A 20,539-nucleotide genomic window follows, 5' to 3' on the forward strand; every position below is an offset into this window, starting at 1 on the left:
ATCCATCTTGTATCGAGTTCGCTGCTTCAGAAAGAAGCAAATAATGTTTAGAATATACTTAAATCCTTTTCCCATCCTATTCCCAGCCTGCACACCAGAAATGACAACTGTTCTAAGCTGAACAGCCAGCTTTTCTGCTGTGATCCCTCCTGGGCACCCTGGGCCCCCGGCTGCCACGGTCAGATCCCACCGAAGACCCTCCAAAGTCCTTTCTGGGTCTCAAAGTCCCTTTGTACATGACGCTATGGAAAATGCTTAGTCACCACTGATGTGAATGTGATCTTTTTTCAAAGTCAACTTTCTTTTCTGGTCATGGTAGAGTCACTGAGGCCAGACTTCTTCTCACTATAAAAAAGGAGAAACTGGACAAACATATGAAACAGCCATTTCCGAATACTGGACAAGAAGCAGTGCTGCAATCCAGGAGGTAGGACAGGAAATGAGCCCAACGCGGCCCTGGCTTTCTGCCAGGAGCCTCCTTTCCAGATAGCGGCACAGAGGGTGTCTACAAATAAAACCACACGAAGCCACACTGCTGAGAACCAAGGATACGGAAAAAATCTTAAAGGTAATAAAAGATACTCAACATAAAGGGGGGGGGGGATGAAAATTTGTCCTCAGGAAAAAGTTGCAAGCTCAGAGATAATGGAATGGAATCTGCAGACAGCTAAAAGAAAAAAGAAAGCAACCTAAAACTCTGTAAGAAGTGAAAATATCCTTCAAAGCTGAAAGTGAGGGCATTTCTAAACAAACAGAAGCTGAGAGGGTTCATTGTCAACCGATCTATTCTACAAAACAGTATTGAGAGTTTTGATAAATATGAATAGAAACTTTAAATAAATAAAACTAGAATTTTTTCAGTTTGAAGAAAAACGATTCTGATGGAATCTTGGACCTACACAAAAGAATGAAACATGCCAGAAATAGCAAAAAAGGGGGTAAATATATGAAAGATTTCTTTTCTCATTTTAAAGTTCATTTTAAAAACAATCGACTGTTTAAGGAAAAAATATATACATATTGTGGGATTTATAATGGAATAAAATGTATAACAATAGTACAAAGGATGAGGGCCTTAAAGACTATTGTGGCCCTGCCTAGGTGATTCAGTTGACTTGAGTGTCATCCCAGACACCAGAAGTTTTCAGATTTGATTCCCAGTCAGGGTGCATACCTAGGCTGCGGGTTTCAATTCCCAGTCTGGGGGTGTATGGAAGGCAACCAGTTGATGTTCTCTCTCTCACATTGATGTTTCTCTCTCTCTCTCTCTCTCTCTCTCTCACATACACACACACACACACACACACACACACACACATTGATGTCTCTCTCTCTTTCTTTCTCTAAACATATCCTCAGGCAAGGATTTTTTTTTAAAGTATATTGTGAAGTTCTATATTATACCTGAAGTGGCATAATATTATTTAAATGTAGACTGTGATTACATAAAGATATACGTCGTACATCATATTATAAGTATTAAAAAATAAAACAAAGACATACAGCTAAAAACTGAAAGGGGAGCGAAAACGAAATAATTGGATTAAAATGAGCAGGCCCAACTATCTATAAAAACCCCACTCTAATCATAATTACACAGAAAAGGTAAAGGTAACAAAAGCCTTTTATAGGAAAAGATAGACCAAGCAAACTCTAATTATAAGAAAGCGAAAAGAGTTATATTAACATTAGATGAAGTAGACTTTATTTTAAAGGTATTTCCAAAAATAAAGATGGACATTTCAAATGATAAAAGGGTCCATTCACCAAGAGGACATAGCAATCCTAGTTATTCATGTACCTAACAAAGAGGGGGGCAATGGGGAGGTAAAAGGGTGGGACATCTGTAGTACTCTCAATAATGATTCAAAAATTTAAAAAAATAATAATATAGAAAAACTAACAGAATTGAAAAGAGAAATAGACTTTATCTGCATTCATAGTTGGGTATTTTAATATACCTCTCAATTTATAGAATGAATAGGCAGAAATCAGCTTGTATGTAAGAGATCTGAACAATAATCAACCACCTTGACCTGACTGACATTTATAGAACACTGCACCATAAACAGCAGAACACATTCTTTTCAAGTACACATGGAACATTCATCGTGAAGGACCATATTCTGGGCCATAAAACAAGTCGCAATAAATATAAACATATTGAAGTCAATGTTTTCTGCCCACTCAAAATTAAATTAGAAAGCAAAAGCAAAAATATCTCGAAAGAAATCTCCAATAGTAAAAACCTATGTTCACACAAAGACTTGTACTCAAAAGTCTATAATGACTTTATTCATAATAGACAAATATTATAAACAACCTAAATGTCCATCAACAAATGAATGAGATAAGATATAATAATGTCTCAGGCATTCTGCATATAAAACATTCATCATGGCCCTGGCCAGTTTAGTTCAGCGGTTAGAGCATCAGCCTGCGGTCCAGAGAGACCCAGATTCGGTTCCCGCTAAGGGCGCGTACCTCGGTTGCAGTTTGTCCCCGGCCCTGGTTGGGTTGTGCGGGTGGCAGCCACTCGATGTGTCCCTTTCACATCGATGTTTCTCTCTCTCTCTTCCTCTCTCTCCCTCCCACTCTATCTGAACAAAAAATGGAAAAGTGTTCTCGGGTGAGGATAAAAAAAAAAAATTCATCATGTTTTTTTCTAACAGTTCCAGTTGTATAGTGGAAATACTTTTACTAGACAATAGGAATTTTTTAAATAATACAAAACTGCCCAGCTGATGTGGCTCAGAGGTCACCAGTTCGATTCCCAGTCAGGACAAATGCCCAAGTTGTAGGCTAAATCCCCAAAAGGGGGCTTGCAGGAGGCAGCCAATCGATGTTCTCTCTCATCGATGTTTCCATCTCTCTCTCCCTCTCCCTTCTTCTCTCTCTAAACAATAAAGAAAACAATTAAAAAAATAAAATTAAAATAATACAAAACTTGCACAGGAGACTTTTCATGTTTTACTTCATAAAATCAGGGTTTATTGCATTCACTTGAATATTCCATGTACCCTTTAAAACATCTACCTCTGTAGCTATGGCAAAACCATTGTTAAAAATGCAAATCAGGCCCTGGCCGGTTTGGCTCAGCGGTTAGAGCGTCGGCCTGCGGTCCCGAGAGACCGGGGTTCGGTTCCCGCTAAGGGCATGTACTTCGGTTGTAGTTTGTCCCCGGCCCTGGTTGGTCGTGTGGGTGGCAGCCACTAGATGTGTCCCTTTCACATCGATGTTTCTCTCTCTCTTCCTCTCTCCCCCTCCCACTCTACCTGAACAAAAAAAAAATAGAAAAATGCAAATCAGTCAAGGCTCTCTGCTAAGCCCCACCCAAGATACTTCTGTTTGAATTAAGCTGTATTTTCAAACACTGTCCAAGAAATGTTTCCTCCTTCATTACAGAAACTCTGTGGGTGTGTGTTATTTGACTTACTTAGCCTTTCTCATCAGGCTACTCTAAAATTCTGGGCCTGATGAGACTTTGCCCCTCCCTGGCAGCCACCCCTCTCACCTGACCCTGTGCTCCTGGTGACACCACTGCTTCTGGGACTGTGCTGCTATGCCGTTGTTTGGGGGTGCTCAGGAGCTCCTCCACGAGAAAAACGGGGAAGGTGGAAGCTATTTGTGTGGGTTCTCCTGGCCCTGGCCCTCCCACCTCAGCCTTCCTCTTCACTAGCCCCCGGAGGAGGGGACACTGAGGGGCTACGAGACCAGGGACCCCCTTGACGGAGACAAGAAAGGCAAGTCAAGGGACAGTGAAATCACATCTCAGATTCCTGAATGTGTTTTAAAAAGTATGGGAGTGGCTTTGCAGGAGAACCTTATAGAATGGATCGTTTTTTTAAATTCCCATCAAAAATATTTTAATTATTAGCACAGTTTTAAAGTGAATTATCATTTTTTCCAGGAGGATGGCTTTCCTAAGGGTTTCTCTTCTTCTTTGTTAATTTCGCACCTCCAGTCTGGTGGAAGGAGTCTGAGAGTTTAGTACTGCTCCCCACTGCCCAAATGTGCCTCCACACCCCCTCCCCAAGTATAAGTGTACCTCCACAGCCCCCTCCCCAAGCATGCCTTCACCCTCCAAGTGTGCCCATACAAAGAGCTGCAGCCCTTCCTTGGAACCTCTCCTACTCTCTTACACCTAAACACCCCATGCTGAGGCGCCCTCCCCAGGCAGCCTGCCAAGCATTCATTCTCAGCTGTCCCTGGAGGTGGGTGGGCCTGTCCACAAACCATGGGGGCCAGATGTGTTTCAGGATTCAGGTGGTTTTGGATTTTGTAAAGTCAATAGAGTGCCTATTACCTGTGCTATGTAAAATCCCAGTGGGGTCTGGTGCAGTACTGAACAGTCAGATGTATCAATGTGTCTGCTCCAGTGTACACACTCCATGGGACAGAGGTGACAAACGGCTTCAGGTCAGTTCAGGTCCTGTCGTGCTGCCAAGTACGTTTTTTAAAAGCATGCAGTTTTCAGAGCTGTTTTGCCTTATCTGGAATTGCAGATAAGGGATGGTGGGTCTGCCTGGCCTGTCCTCTCTCTTCTCTTTATTGCCTGAGTTATTTCCCAAACTAATCTGCCATAAAGAGATTCCTATGGTATTTGTGGGCAAAGTTTAAAAGGCGGTAATAAATAGTGATGAAATCCTTTTGCTCAGCCCAAATTTAAATACATTTAAAAAAAAAACATTTCACCTGGGCAAATCCCTTTCACAATAGCCCAACATCTGCCCATCTGTCATCTACTGTGTTTCCCTAATTTGTCTTCAAAGACCCAAACCATCTGGTATCTTCAGCGCCGCCACCTTGCACCTGCACCGTCCAGATGGCCACCTTTTCTTCAAACGCGCTTGATCCCCCCCTTTAATCCCACCTGACATGCAGAGTCGGTGTGCGTTAATCATAGAGCTGTGGGGTGGCTTCATCCTAGAAAGAAAGGTGATAGGGACTAATTATCCGAGGGCTGCTCACAGACTCCTCTTCAATGTAATCGGTGTGGATCACAGCAAATCTCCTGGTAAACTGCAGAGAAAGTTCCCGAGGCCCTCCCTCAGGACATTGCCTGCCCTGTTGACAGCGGTGCGGCTTTTCCTCTGCCCCTCACACACTTTGCACAGATCCTTCTCTTCCTAAACCCACACTGTTCCCACACCCTCCCTCCAGCCTCCCACAGCAGGCGGGGATATTGTTTTAGAGAGAATCAGACATACCTGCTCCTATTTCTGCTCCGTTTAGAACCCCGAAGTTAGCCACCTGGATAGTCCCACACCCTCCAGCCATTGTAATGTGATATCCTCAAGTGGCCTGGGGCCTCTTCCCTTTCTGGGTCAGCTTGCTCTCACTTCCTGCTCCCACTGAATTCCACATCTCCTGTCTTTTGTCTCTGAGTATAGCCAAACTCAGATAACACATCCCCCTTTCTTTGTTCATCTCCAAACACCTGTCAGGTCAAGTGCTGCTGGCAATATACCTGGGGGGGGGGGGGGGGCTTATGCTACAGGGAGGGGGAGCTTATGCTACAGGCCCAGCCATCATTACCTTAAAAGAGACTGACCCCTTAAAAAGAGGTTTTGACCTCTCTCCACCCAGCTTTCTGACTCCTCACATCCTCCCGCTCTCCCTGGGCTCCCTCCATGCTCCATCTCATAGCTCCATTCAGTTAAATTTGCAGAGCAATTTCATTTTCTTTGCTGCAGTCCAGCTGAAACAGACCAGGCCCAACTCGGCCACAGCCAAACCGTGTGACCCTACCACACTGCCACTAGTGGGGCGTCTCTTGGCTGGGCACCTGCACATTGTGTCTGTGGTCAGACCCGGAGTGTGTGTGCCTGTGATCTGATCCTGCTGGTCTGGGCTACTGTGTTCCCATGTCTGTGTCCTCTGAGGGTATCCAGCATGATACATCAGAGCTAAGAAAAACCGAGTGCCTGCTGGGCCAGGCAGTGCTCCCCATACCTTATGTGTAATCCTAACAACATTTCCACTGTATTCTCATCCAGGTTCACAGATGGGAGACCCGAGGTATGGAAAAGTTAAATAACATTATCATGTACTCAAGTGTCTGGGGGTCTCTGGGTTTGTGTGTGTTACATAATCATGTGTTCTTATGTGTGTCCATGTTCGTGTGTGTGTGTGTGTGTGTGTGTTCATAGCCCTAGAAATCCTTCATCTTGCTCACCTCAGGGTCCTCTCCTTCCTGGAGCAATAGGTCCACGTGTATGGCCCAAGACAGTGATGGGAGAAGGGGATGTCTGCACCTGTACCTGACATGATTGAATCCAGGCAACTCACCTGCTCGTTCAGCAGGACCACTGTCCCTTGTCTCCTGTGAGCTCTTTGGTGGAAATGGGGGGAGAGGTCCTGTAGGTGGCCAGGGGTCTAGGCACCTTTCTCTAGTGATAGTGTCCAGAGGCTGCCAGGCTCACTTAGAGCAAATCGAGGGAGATGGGCTCAGCATGCAGAGAGGTACAAGGCAAGACTTCCTAGCAGTGGTGGCTGACTGATAAAGGACTAGTCCAGGGCACTGATGGCACCTGGGGCTTCTCCTTTCTCAGAGTGCAAGCAAAAAGCTACCTCTCTCAGATGGCTTGAATATTTTCCTGCCTCTACCAAATACTGAAGGGCTACTCTCACCCTCCACTATGGTAAACATCTTACAAACACCGTCTGTAATCCTGGAAACAACTGGATAAGGGTATCTTATTGCAATTGTCTCCTAGTTACAAATGATGACATGAGGCTCAGAGAGGTTAAGTGACTTGCCCAAAGCCACACAGCTAGTGGCAGATCCAGAATGCAAGTCCAAGTCTTTTTTACTTCAAAGCCTATACTCCTTCCATTATATTAAAGTATCTGTGAACTACTTGATTACTTCCTTGGGATTATTTCAATTCCTTGAGTAAAGTGCTAGCTCACGATGAAGAGGCTGCTATGTATCTATGACCCCAGGGTTTGCTGGCCTGGATGGGGCCAGTCAGCAGCCTCCATCTGAGTCTGTCCATTAACAGAGCACAGGTGGTGTGAAATTAATCCAAAATGGAGTCAGGAAGCAATGAAGAGACAGTTCTCACACAGGTACTACTTACTGCAACTTACTTTACATACCCCAGCAAGAAGAAGGACTTTCCCTTTGCCCAGTAACAACCCAACCAGTGAGAAGCTGCAACACCCCAATCAGCGAGAAGCTACCATAACTCTGTACTCTTGCTCTTCTCCAATTAACTCTTGTTCGGAAACAGCCCCTCCCAGTTTCCTCTTTTCCTCTATAAAAGAATGTTCCTCTCTCATTCTCTGGACTTGCCGGTGGTTCGCCATAGCTTGCTTGTTCTGAATTGCAATTTATCTGCTATTCCTGAATAAACTCAATTTTACTGGTTGGAAAAAATTTTTTAAACAGACCACAAGGTTCCCCTCTAGCCACTGCTATTGTTTGTCTTTAGAAACTCACACACACTGATTGAAGGCTTAATCGACCCATTTTACAGTAAAGGAAACTGAAGCACCTGCCACAGTCACCTGCAGTGGGTCTGGGCAGGATGACACCTGGAAGCCAGCCTCCTAGAGCAGGACACCTGGTCCTGAGCTTCTCGCTGACTCATGGGCACTCACCCTCATGCTGGTGTGACTGAGGATGGAGGATCAGAACACTCAACATGCAGACTCTCACAACTCCCCTGCAGGGCCCCAGGGCCCCCGTCCTCCCTACTCCCCTGACTAAGAACTGTTCTTGGGGTAAAGCTAGGGTTCCTTGGAGTGGCCTCCCAGGCCCTGCCTGCCCTGAATGCTGCCCCTCCCCCTTCACCTCCCTCTCAGCCCACACTGACCATGCTGTTTCTCAAAGTCATCAAACTCTCTGCTTCCTCTGTGCCCTCTGCTTGGAATAGTCTTCCCTGGTGAACTTCCCATTCTTTCTGTCTCAGCCTACGTGTACTATCCTCAAGGAAGTCCTCCCTGGCCCTCCAGTCCTGCCAAGACCTCTGGTAGATGCATTCAGAGCCCGCAGGACTAGGTTTATTTAGCAGCCTTTTCCTGCCCTGGACTACAGGATGTACAAGAGCAGGGACCATCTGTGTCTCCTTCATCACTGTGTCCCCAGGCCACACCGCCTGGCATACAGTGGCTGTTTGATAAGTATTTGAAAGATGAATATAAGACATGACAAAAAGAAGGGAGAGAGGGAGGGAGGGAAGGAGGGAGGGAGGGAGGGAGGGAAGGAAGCAGGGAGAAGGGCAAAGGGGAAGGGAGGGTGGGAGGACAGCAGGGAAGCCGAGTCCGCAGCCTTTGGAAGCCCACAGGTTCCACCCTCTGGAATGCTGATGCACACTTGCTCATTTTGCTAAAGAAACATCCATTGCAAAGCTGTCATTCCTTTGAGGTCACTCAGGGGAGAAACATATCAGCACAAGGCAATAGAGGAAACCATCCCCAGGAATGCAGCGACCTCTATTCTGTGGGTCCTTGACTCACTTTCCAGACACATCAGTGACGTTGCCCTCCCTCAAGGTGCACATCAATCACAGGGTGACTACCCTGGACTCCGCCGTCCCGAGATGACTCAGTCTACACTCCAGCCAGACTTCCTGCTGTCTCCTGCTCTATGCCAGCTGGGCTCCCAGGCCCTGACACTGCACATGCCGAGGCTGAGGTCACCATCTCCCTCGACCTTCACTACCACTGTCTCAGCCACAGGGTGGGGGGTGTGCATTGTCCTTTCTCCCTTCACCAAGGGTGGCTAACTCGTCACCTCCTTCTAGAAGAAGGCACCTGTAGCCTGGAGAGGGACCAGAAAGAAAGGGAAAAGAACCGAAGACTAGCTCTGCCGGCTCTGACAGTCCTGCCGCCTCTTCTATTTCTAGAAGCCAGGGGAGATGTCCCTGCCGGTGACTCTGACAGGGGCCCCCGCTAGGCAAGGCAGACCTGCCCCTCCTGTGTATAGTCAGAGCTTCAGGGTGAGTCTCACTTGCCCCAGGGAGTCTCAGAAAACCGGAGACGGTGTGAGAAAGAGCGGAGTGAGGCAGCCTGTCTGGGGCCGGGGCAGTGCCATGCCGGCTTGCTCACGGCTGTGGCTGGGCCTGCAGTCGCTGTGCACCCGCCGGGGCTGCCCACTTAACCACCAGCCTGCGAAGAAGCCGGACCCGCTGCCGCTGGAGCCGTCGCGGAGGCGGCGTGACCGCAAACCACAGGCCGGAGGGAGTGCTCAGACCCTCACATTCGCAGGGTGGTGTTCTCGTACCCCAGGCCTCTCTGACTGGGAAACGTCGTTAGAAACCCACAGCTGGCTTTTCCCAGAAAGCTGCCGCAGGCACCTGGCAGTGAAGGGCTCTGCGCCCCGCCAGAATGGGCGGCCTGGGCTGGGCGCCATGCAGTGTGACTGACCTTCCACCCGCAGGCCTTCCCAGGATGCTCCCAGGGGTGTCCGTACGGTCTCGAGTACCATCGTCCCGAGATTCTATGGGCCCTGGATAACATTCGAGTGAATGCTGATCCTGGTCAATCCTCTCATTTTACAAATGGGGAAACTGAGGCCTGGCTCATACTGGGGGTAAAAGGCTGTGCTGGACCTGTAAGGAGGCCTCCCTGGGAACTTCCTGAGGGTGGGGCCTCTCTCCCCCTCTCTGCGGCCTCCAGGGCCCGCACCCCGCCTTGCTCAGAGGTTCATTGCCCCAGAGACAGGGCTTGAGAAGGAACAAAAGAGCGAAAGGGAGGCTTTGCCATACAAGGAAGATTGTTGTAGACTCTTCTCTCCCAGGAAAAGGAAGCAGTCTCTCTGAAACCCAAGCAGAATGAATGAAGGACCTTCCTGAACGTGAACTCAGGCTAGACAAGCAACTCGCACCGGAGTTATTCATAATTAAGTGAGAGAGTACATATTTACAAATTTTTAAATGATTTTTTTTTACATTTCTCTCCTTGTTTTTTTTATTTAAAAATTTTTTTCGCCTGACTGCTTTGACTCAGTGGATTGAGCGTCGTCCCATGGACTGAGAGGACCTGGTTCAATTTCTGGTCAGGGCACATGCCCGGGTTTTGGGCTCAATCCCCAGTGAGGGGCATGCAGGAGGCAGCCGATCGATGTTTCTCTCTCACATGGATGTTTCTATCTCTTGCTCGCTAAAAAATCAATGAAAAACATATTTAATTTTTTTTTCTCTTTTTCCTTGTCTTTGTTCTATATTTGGGAATTACTTTTTACATTCTTTTGTGGATAAAATAAATTAATGATGTTAAGCTTCATTATTATAAATAAATTTGACATTTGATCATCAGTGTGGTATATTCAGAGGACCTCCTAATTTCTAAACTGAAAGCTTCATCTAGGGGCAGCTCCCAGTCTGGAAAGGGTGAGGCCCAGGCAGAGAGCAGATGTCCTGGCACCGAGGGGAAGGCCTCCTCCCGGGTGTATCGTGCGCATCTGTTTCTGTGCCTTCCCTTTGCTGTCCACCAAACTTCTCACTGTTGCTGATGCCCCACCACCACGGAGGGCTCAGTGCCGGGCCCTGGGTCTGCAACACATGGGGTGTGAGGACACACACAGCATGGCTGGGCGGACGCCCAAGGGAAGCAGCGAGGACTCTTCTCAAAAGGGAGTTGTGAGCATCCTGAGCATGACAGTGGGCATGGGATCGCTAGGGAAGGTGGAAATGGGAAACGTAGACACGAAGAGAAGAAAAATAGCATTTGTTGAGCACCTACTAAGTGCAAGGCAATTATTTGGTGTTCTGTCGTGTACTAAATGCTTTCCCATAATCAATCTCTCTTGCTCCATCTCTCTTGGTTTTTTTTGCAGCCCTTTTCACTTCTGTATATTAGATTATATATGCTTTTTGTTGTTGTTGTTGTTGTTGTTTTTGCTTATTAACTATCTCCCCAAATAGATTTTAAATTCCATGACGACAGGTTCTATAGGTCTTATTCACCACTGCTTTCCTAGCATCTAGAACAGAGCCTGGCACATAATAGTTTATAGTTTAATACAGTCTTATTCAATGAATGGATGAATGAAATCATCATTACAACATTGTTTTTTAGAGGGATTATTATCCCCATTTTACAGACCGGTATGCTGAAGTTTAGGAAGCTACAACTTTCCTCAGGGTCATACAGCTAGCAAATCTGGAGACCAGGTCTTCTACCTTCTTTCTGATGCCCAAACATTATATCAAATAGTCTATACCACCCTATTACAAAGATAGATCCTCATTCTTAGAGCAGGGAGGTTCAGTCTCAGAGAAGTGAAGTGATGCTCAAGGTCACTCAGCCAGTAACTGTCAGAGTCCACATTTGATCCCAAGACTTTGCCATCCTTCTTCACAAAGAGAGAGAGAGCACAGTTTAAAGACACACTGAGAGGAACAAGGGCAGTAGTATGATTGCCCCAGATGGGGCTCGATGCTAGAGACCTGGCCAGCCAAGATTGGGCAAGGGCATGCCAGTGAAACCTGAAGATCTGGGGGAGCCCCTAAGCCCCCGAGCCTCAGCCTTCTCATCTGTGAAAAGAAGGCTTCAACTAGGTAATGGCCGAAATCCCTTTGAGTGTTCAGGTGTTAACACAATGTCTCCTTTGTCACCCTTGGACCTATCCAGAGGACTTGGACACCAAATTCTATCTTCCCCCTTTGTCCACAAGTATTGGCAGGAGTATTCTGGTCCAAGATCCAGCCCCTCAGGACCTTTGTCACCCAGAAGCATGGTGGGCTTGAGTAGCTAAATCAGACGCTGAGATTCACAATAGCCAACATATGGAAATAACCTAAATACCTATTGCTCGATGAATGGATATAGAAGATGTGGTATATACATAAAATGAAATGTTATGCAGCCTTAAAGAAAAGGAAATCCTACCATTTGCAACATGGATAAATGTGATAGTTAATTCTACATCAACTTGGCTGGACTAAGGGATGTTCATATAGTTGGTAAAACATTATTTCTGGATGTGTCTGTGAAAGTGTTTCTGGAAGAGATGAGAATTTGCTTCAGTAGACTGGGTAAGAACCTTGTTAATGTGGGCAAGCATCATCCATCCCATTGAGGGCCCAATCAGAACAGAAAGGTAGAGGAAGGGCCAATATGGTCTTTCTTCTTGAGCTGAGATGTGCATCATTCCCTGCCCTCAGACATCGGAGATCTTGGCTCTTGGGCCCACAGACTCCAGTGGCCCTCTGGTTCTCAGACCTTCAGACTTGGACTGAATTATGCCACCAGCTTTCCTGGTTCTCTACCTTGTAGATGGCAGATTGTGGGACTTCTTGGCCTCCATAACCTTGTGAGCCAATTCCTACAATAAACGTCCTCTGATATGAATCTTCGTACTGAAGATTCCTGAGAAACCCGACTTTGGACTTTGAGGTCATTATGCTAAATGAAATAAACCAAACACATAAAGACAAACACTAAATGATCTCACTTATAGATAGAATCTAAAATAGTCAAACTCATAGATACAGAGAGTAGACTGATGGTAGCCAGGGGTTGGGCGGAGGGGATAGGAGGCAGTAATGATCAAAGTGTAGAAAGTTTCAGTTACACAAGATAGGTAAGTTTTGGAGACTTAAAATGCAGCATAGTGCCTATTGCTAACAATACTGCATTGTATACTTAAAATTTTATAAGAGGGCAGATCTTATGTTAAGGGTTCTTACCACACACATTCATCATCATCATCATCATAACAATAATAACAACAGATGGTGCAGGAGGAAACTGAGAGGTGATGTATATGTCTGTGCCCTTGATAGTGGTGATGGTATCACAGGCGTATACTTATCCCCAAACTCATCCAGTTCTGTACATTGAATATTATATAGCCTTTCACATGTCAATCATACCTCAGTACAGTGGTTTAAAAACACAAGCAGTGTCTGAGAGGTGGGGCCACGTGGGGACAAGGATGCATGAGGACAAGGAGAAGTGCTGAGGGGAGGGCGAGTAGGGAGCATAGCAGGAAGGAAAGGACCACGGACAGGAGAGCTAAGGTGTGGCCGAGGGACTGTGGGTGAAGAGTGACTCCAGTCGCTATGCTGTGTGTGTGTGTGTGTGTGTGTGTGTGTGTGTGTGTGTGTTCCTCCATTTTCATCTTATGTAAAGGTTGCTGTTGGTGGTTAACATGCAGAATTTGGTTTTAGCCTGGAAAATACTCAGGTGGGACTCTGAGTGAATTAGAGAAGTAACCACCAACACCCAGAGACAGACACCAGGGCTAGCTCCATAGATGGATCCAGTGATGGTGGCACATGTGTCTCCTCCTTTTGATGGAGGGTGAGAGCATTTTTGTCTTATGAAGGATAATTGCATCTTGTGATAGAGAAGCATGGAGCTGTGACTGTTGTATGGGAATGGAAGTTTTTATAGAAGGGTGTGTCGATGTTCAGTAGCCAAAGAGACTGTGTTGGTCACTACGTGGTTATCTCTCAGCCCCAAATCCATCTTTCTATACGCTGCCTTGTGGTGCCAGGATTAGGACTTGGCAAACTCTATCTTCCCCTGGCTAACACGCCCCATCCCCCAGGTTGAATTTCACTAACAGGAGATGCTGGATGGAGACAGACTTGCTCCTTCCTCTTTGCTTCCTGTCTCAGGAATGGCCCTTTAGCCCCGACTTTCTTTCTAAACTCTGAGCACCAGCCTCATCATGGCTCCATCAGAGGTCTGAGGAGACCCCTGGTGTGGCCCCTTCTTCAGAGCTCTGCATCCCAGCTGCACTGGCCCCACTTCTGAACGCTGAGGTTATGACAACCTCTACTTCTCTCTGCTCCCCAGCCCAACAGGTGGTAGCTGCTCCCTACTTACGATCTCTTGGGAGCCAATCCTCCATGCATTCCTACACATCTCTTATAGCTTTTATTCAGGAGTAACCTTGCAAAGAGGTTTGCATAACAAACAGCCTTGGAAGCTACAGATAGCGTTTCCCTCTGGGGCACAGGGAAGGTTTTCTGACCAGGCTAATGGAGATAAGGGCTCCCTCTGGGGCAAATTTGAGCGGATGTTATGGGCTGATTTGTGTCCTCCCAAATTTCTGTATCATGTCCCCCAGTACCTCAGAACATGAGTGTATTCACAGATAGGGTTTTAAAAGAGGTCATTAAAATGAGATAATAAAGTGGGCCCTAATCCAATGACTGGTGTCCTTGTAAGAAGAGGAGACTAGGACCCAGACACATACAGAGTGAAGACACAGGGGGGAGACAGCCATCTATATGCCGAGGAGGGAGGTCTCAGAAGAAACAACCCTACAGACACCTTGATCTTAGAATTCTAGCCCCCAAACTGCAAGAAGATTAATTTTTGCTTACAGTATACTTCTTAAGCCACCCAGCCTGTTGAGCTGTCCAGCAGCCCTGGCAAACTAACCTGCAGACTGGCCAGCAGCCGCCCTATAGATGGAATTTCCTGCGCCCACGCTGCTCATCGGTGACGCAGCCCCACGGTGCGGTTGGCATACATACAGGCCCACCTGTGCGTCATCCGTCTGGGGGGCAAGGGAAACCGATGCAAACGTGAAGCTCACAATGCCTGCTGTGCAGTGAGTAATAAACTGTCTAAGTCCACTTCGGCTCACTGTCCCCGTACCAGGCAAATCTGCAGATGCGCGGCGAGCCGCAGCCGGCAGGCTCCTGCTTAGGAACTGCTTGTCCGCTTGACGTTACCTCTAAATTACCTCACGTTGCCTTTTTGTTTTGTCAGCCCTCCAGCAGCTGGGCTAGCAGTTCCCTATATTAGATACTCAATGTGGTTTCCCTTTTCCCAAATGCTCCCTGACTGGCCTCCCGGGCCTGAGCTCTACATCAGCACAAAAGGCTCAGGCGACACACCTATCCCGTGGGGTCAGCTGAGTGCCAGCCACACACGCAGGTGGAGGAGCTGGGAGGACCGGGAGCCGGCAGGGGCCCAGCCTCAAAAGCACATGGTGCTCGTCCTTCTGATGTATCTTCTGGAAGGTGAATGATTGGTGAGCGGTGACACTCCAGGCTGGGATCCTGGTGAGCACAGTCGGGAACGAGTCCCACAGATGTCAAGAGTGTCTTCATATTGTGAGTCATCATCCATTAGATGTCCATCAAATCAACTAAATACAGAATGTTCAAGCATTTTAAAAATGAAATAGAAGGAAATAACATAGACTAGAAAATAACACAGTGCATTACACATAGTAAATGTAAGTTTTATTTAATCAAACTCTGTATCAGATAGGTGTGCGTGTGTGTGTGTGTGTGTATGATTATGCTACCTAGATTGCAATATAAAATGCTTTTTTTATTATAGATTGTGGCCAAAGAGTTTAAAGAAACCACTGGTCTAGAGATGATCCTACCTCCTTTCTTATTTTTTCTTTTTTTAATATGTATTATTGATTTCTTCAGAGACAGAGGAAGGGAGAGAGAGAAACGTCAGTGTGAGAGAGGTACATCGATCTGCCGCCCCCTGCGTGCCCCCTACTAAGGATCAAGCCCGAAACCTGGGTACACGCCCTCACCAGGAATCGAACCAGGACCTCTCAGTCCATGGGATGATGCTCAATCCACTGAGCCACACTGGTCGGGCTATTATTTTTTTCTTTTCAGGGATACGGAAAAGCCTCAACTGAATATAAGCGTGTTTTATTCTATTAGTCAAGTCAGCAATGTTCCCGTTGGAGATTCAGAAGCAGCGCCCACTCCTAAGAAGTTTCCACATGGGGGCTGGGACAGGAACCAACAGAGGAGCATGATGGAAAAGGTGGGGTGCCATGGGGGAGGGCGAGAGTGGGCCGGATGAGAAGCTGGATGTTTTTATGTGCCCACGCTGATGCCATCTTTGTGACACTGTCTTAAAATCATCAATCAAGGTGCACAACAGACCCTTACAACCCTTGTTCCATTGCTTACTCTCGCCCCACCCAAGGGGGTGAGCTCAAGAACAGCACAGGGATGGCTGTATACTTGGCCCTTTTTTCCCCCCTTAAGCCTGAAGTTTAATGGTTGAGCTTTAGGCTGAGTCAAAATGTTCCTGCATCAAAACAACTGTGTGCCAAACAGCTGCTACAGTTGCAAGGAAAATGACTGCAGGAAAATTCCATGGGCCTTCCCTGTGGGAGCCCCTCACACAAACCCGTATTTCTCCACTCTGCCAATTTGAGGTCAGTATGGCTTAAAAAGGGTGGCATTTGTGTCAGCCAGCCCTGGCCTCCCCAGGCAAGAGCTAAGTAAACAGGAGTCCTGGGGAAGACCATTTCTTCACGAGGGCCCGTGGTGGATTTTTCCAAGGGAATGAAAGGTTGTCTTTGTACAGAGGAGAGGGGAAGGAAAATCTGCTATTTCACGCCTGCCCATTCTCCATGACCTCATCAATGTTGACTTTCTCCCCATTTCGTCTCTCTTGGAGCTGGAGAGAAGGCCGGTAGGGGACGAGAGCATGGTGCCACCCTCACTATATGGAGTGATCAGGGAAGTCACTGATCAGCACCCCTCACGCCAAGTGACGAGGGGCTAAAGGATGGAGGGGCACAGGTGGTGATACCCTGAAACAAAGCTGCCTTGCCTTGGATGAGGTGTTCTCGGTTTCAAATGCCTACCAGTCAGACTTCGACTTTCCGGGCCTATGTTATTTTTCTCAGGAGGAAGCAACATGGAAATGACACCTGCCCTGTAATTTAGGCACTTCCTGGAAAACCATAATTACCCATCACATTATAATTACCCGCCACTGCTTTCTCCACTTGGAACCCTTGTTTCCGTGAGTTCTATTCTTAAATTCCTTTCCCGCCCTAAGACACAAGACAAAGCACTTGAAATGGTTTCTTGATGAACATTTTTCTCCTCCCAGGACCTTTATATATTGCATGCTACCCCTTGAACATCTATTTTAACTTTCACAGAAATGAGATTATGTCTCTAAGTGACAGACAGGAAAGGAGGAAGAAGTTCTTTTCCGTGACCAGCAAAGAATAGAACTGACCGTCATCTCTGGACCTTGTTTCTTTTTTAAAACGTCTAGAAGGATTTATGCTTCTTCAGGAAGAGCCAGCCTGGTGTGGCAGAAAGGACATGCCTGAGCCCAGAGGTCTGAGCTGGCATGAGCATCATCTTTCCAGGGGTTGCTTTTCCATGATAAGCCGCATTTGCCCAACATGACACCGGGGACCTGGGGTAGCACAAGAACAGGGCGTCAAATGACGTGGAAGCAGGCACTGAAAGATTCTTTCCTTGTCCTTTCAAAGGACAAAGTCTCAGTGTGGTGCTGGTGGGCCTTTAACGTCTCTCTAACGACTTCATCTTCCTTTAGAAAAGACTGAGCAGCCCTTAGGTCCCAGCCATCTGCTGGCAATAGCAGCTGGAATTTAACAACTTCATTTGGATCTTATTATTTTTATTTTCCTAATACCTCCACTTCATTTTAACTATATCTAATTTTCTATTTATGGGAGAAGTATAGCTTCCTTTTTAATTGGTAGTTTCTCGTTAAATATGGCTTCCCATTTTAACATTGGGGGGAGGCAAGCAGGGGTTGGGGTAAAGAGTGAGCCTTAAGCAAACCTGTCAGGATTAATCTTTCCAGATGTTAGAAAAGACCAAGGAAATCGAAGGCACTTGCAAACTGAATTCAAGATGATCAATTCGAGCATGGACCCTACAAATGAACTCTGACTTGCACTGCTTTGTTATCTATCCAGATACGCAGCAGAAATAGATCAAGTGGAGATAAACACCAGGGAATCAGAGTATTTCGTTGTTTTCATTTTTACTTGTTAATTTGAAAAATGATGATGGTTTTCTTTCCTTTAAAAAAAAATTCATACATATAATGACTTGGCACTATTTGTTACACACACACACACACACACACACACACACACACACACGAATTATGGTGTATAAACCGTCCTGCATTTTGCTTTAGTATTCAAAAATACCTCTGGGAAATTCCTCCAAGTCCACTGTTACAGCTCTAATTCATTTCTAGAAGCTATACATATCATGTACATACCAGGGCGCAGACCTGTCACAGTTCTTTCAACTACTGGTCCTACTAATGAACATTCACACTATTCTCAGTCTTGCTCTTTGTAAACAGTGCTGCTATAAACATCCTCATGTATATATCTTTTCACACTCTTGTTTAATATCTAAGAGATAGACCCCTAGGCGTGAGATTGCTACTCAAAGAGGAGCTGTATTTTAAACTATGTTCATAGATGATGTCCCCAAACACACATTTCCACCAGGGTTATAAGATAGTACCTCTTTCCTGAATCTGCTCCAGCAATCAATGCTGTACCTTTTTAATTTTTGTTGTCAAATGAGCAAAATGCGTAATTTCATTTTTAGTTTAATTTGCATTTTCTTGTGTTTTTAGCATCTTTGCTTTTGTTTCTTGGCCATTCTAAACTTCCCTTTTCATATCCTTTGCTCATTTTTTTTTTTTTTATCCTCACCCGACGACATTTTTCCATTTTTTGTTCAGATAGAGTGGGAGGGAAAGAGAGGGAGAGAGAGAGAGAAACATCGATGTGAAAGGGACACAAGTAGCCACCACCCACACGGTCTCTCCGGACCGCAGGCCGACGCTTCAAACTCTGAGCCAAACCGGCCAGGGCTGCTCTTTTTTTTTTAAATTGAGTCATCTTTTATTTATCAATTTGTAAGAGATTTTACTTATCAATTTGTTATATTATAGATATTAACACTCTGGCCAATTCTCAGGCATTATATAATTCTTTATAATCATTGCAATTATTATATCCAATTCAAAAATTCTGTAGAAATTTAGAGCTTTAGCCCTGGCCGGTTTGGCTCAGCGGTTAGAGTGTCAGCCTGCGGTCCACAGAGACCCGTGTTCGGTTCCCGCTAAGGGCATATACCTTGGCTGCAGTATGTCCCCGGCCCTGGTTGGGTTGTGTGGGTGGCGACCACTCGATGTGTCCCTTTCACATCAATGTTTCTCTCTCTTCCTCTCTCTCCTTCCCACTCTATCTGAGTAAAAAATGGAAAAATGTCGTTGGGTGAGGATTAAAAAAAAAAAAAGAGCAAAGGATATAAAAAGGGAAGTTTATTTTTATTTTAAGTTTAGTGTGAAAATTGTTTTTAGGAATCTCAATTAAATTTTACCGAGACTTTGCAGTATCTATTAATACAATCCCATGATTTTTCTCCTTTACGTGCTGATGTAATAAATCATGTTGAATGGAATTCCTGATATTTATTCATGGGATAAATTCTATCTGGTCAAAATACATTATTCTTTATTATTCTGGGATCTATTTGCTACTTTCTTCATTTATTTGTTACTGATAAATATTTACAGGTAGCTTTCTATGTTATAGGCATTGTTTAGAGCCACAGAAATTAACAAAACACAAAATCTCTGATCTTATGACACTTACCTTTTAGCAAGCTGTTTAAAAAAATCAGTGACCTACAATAACAAACCATTTATTTCTTACTCATAGTCTGTGGATTGTCTGGGCTTGTATTTAATTTTCTAGTATACATTTAAACTTTTTTTTTTTTTTTTATCCTCACCCGAGGACATTTTTTCATTTTTTTGTTCAGGTAGAGTGGGAGGGAGAGAGAGGAACAGAGAGAGAGAGGGAAACATCGACGTGAAAGGGACACATCGAGTGGCTGCCACCCGTACAACCGACCAGGGCCGGGGACAAACTGCAACCGAGGTACGTGCCCTTAGCGGGAACCGAACCCGGGTCTCTCCGGACCGCAGGCCAATGCTCTAACCGCTGGACCAAACCGGCCAGGGCACATTTAAACTTTTTATTGAAGAATAGCATCTAGCTCAGTGTCAGCCTTCTCCTAGGGTCCACGAATCTCTGGGTTCCAAATCTTCCCAAGCTCCCCCTTTTCTGAAACCTTGTTTCAAAGCTCCCAGTATGTTCTGAACTGATGGGGAGAACAACTCTCCCTCTTTCTTTCCATTGGTCCTCGTACCTGGAGTGCCTGCGTGTGTGTGTGTGTGTGTGTGTGAGAGAGAGAGAGAGAGAGAGAAAGAGAGAGAGAGAGAGAGAGAGAGAGAGAGAGAGAGAGAGAGAGAGAGAGATTCATTGGAAGTAGATGGAAAGAGAACCACATAACCACATTTGGGTTACATTGTCTCCAGAATCACCTCTAAAATACCCTTTCATTTTATTTTATTATTTTAAAATTTTATTTTTATTGGTGAAAGTATTACAGATGTCCCCTCTTTTTTCCCCCATTGATCCCCCTCCTCCCCACTCCCACCCCTTCCTGCCTTCCCCACACTATTGTCTGTGTCCATTGGTTATGCATATATATATATGTAAATTATTTGGTTTATCTCTTCCCCCTCTCCCCCTTTCCCTCTGAGGTTCCTCAGTCTAACAACCATTTGAACTTCTTAATCCCTTCCTCTTTTCTGCCCATACCCTCAACCCACCCCCACTCCCATCTGGCAACCAACAAAAAGTTCTCTATATCTATGAGTCTGTTTCTGTTCTGCTTGTTCATTTGGTTTGTAGATTCAATTGTTGATATATATGTATTTATTGCCATTTTATTGTTCGTACTTCTGATCTTTTTGCTCAAGAAGACCC

General features: G+C 45.7%; 1 long non-coding RNA gene across 1 annotated transcript; it reads left to right on the plus strand.

The window, feature by feature from the left end:
* The first annotated feature begins 320 nt into the window (after positions 1-320).
* On the plus strand, positions 321-7,371 carry LOC118633590. The gene is made up of 4 exons (XR_004960189.1): positions 321-568; positions 6,000-6,021; positions 6,209-6,327; positions 7,110-7,371. It is a non-coding gene; the product is annotated as an uncharacterized LOC118633590 (long non-coding RNA).
* Positions 7,372-20,539: the final 13,168 nt, after the last annotated feature.

Source organism: Molossus molossus, unplaced genomic scaffold, assembly GCF_014108415.1.
Source record: "Molossus molossus isolate mMolMol1 unplaced genomic scaffold, mMolMol1.p scaffold_m16_p_18, whole genome shotgun sequence".
In the NCBI taxonomy this organism is placed as follows: Eukaryota; Metazoa; Chordata; class Mammalia; order Chiroptera; family Molossidae; genus Molossus; species Molossus molossus.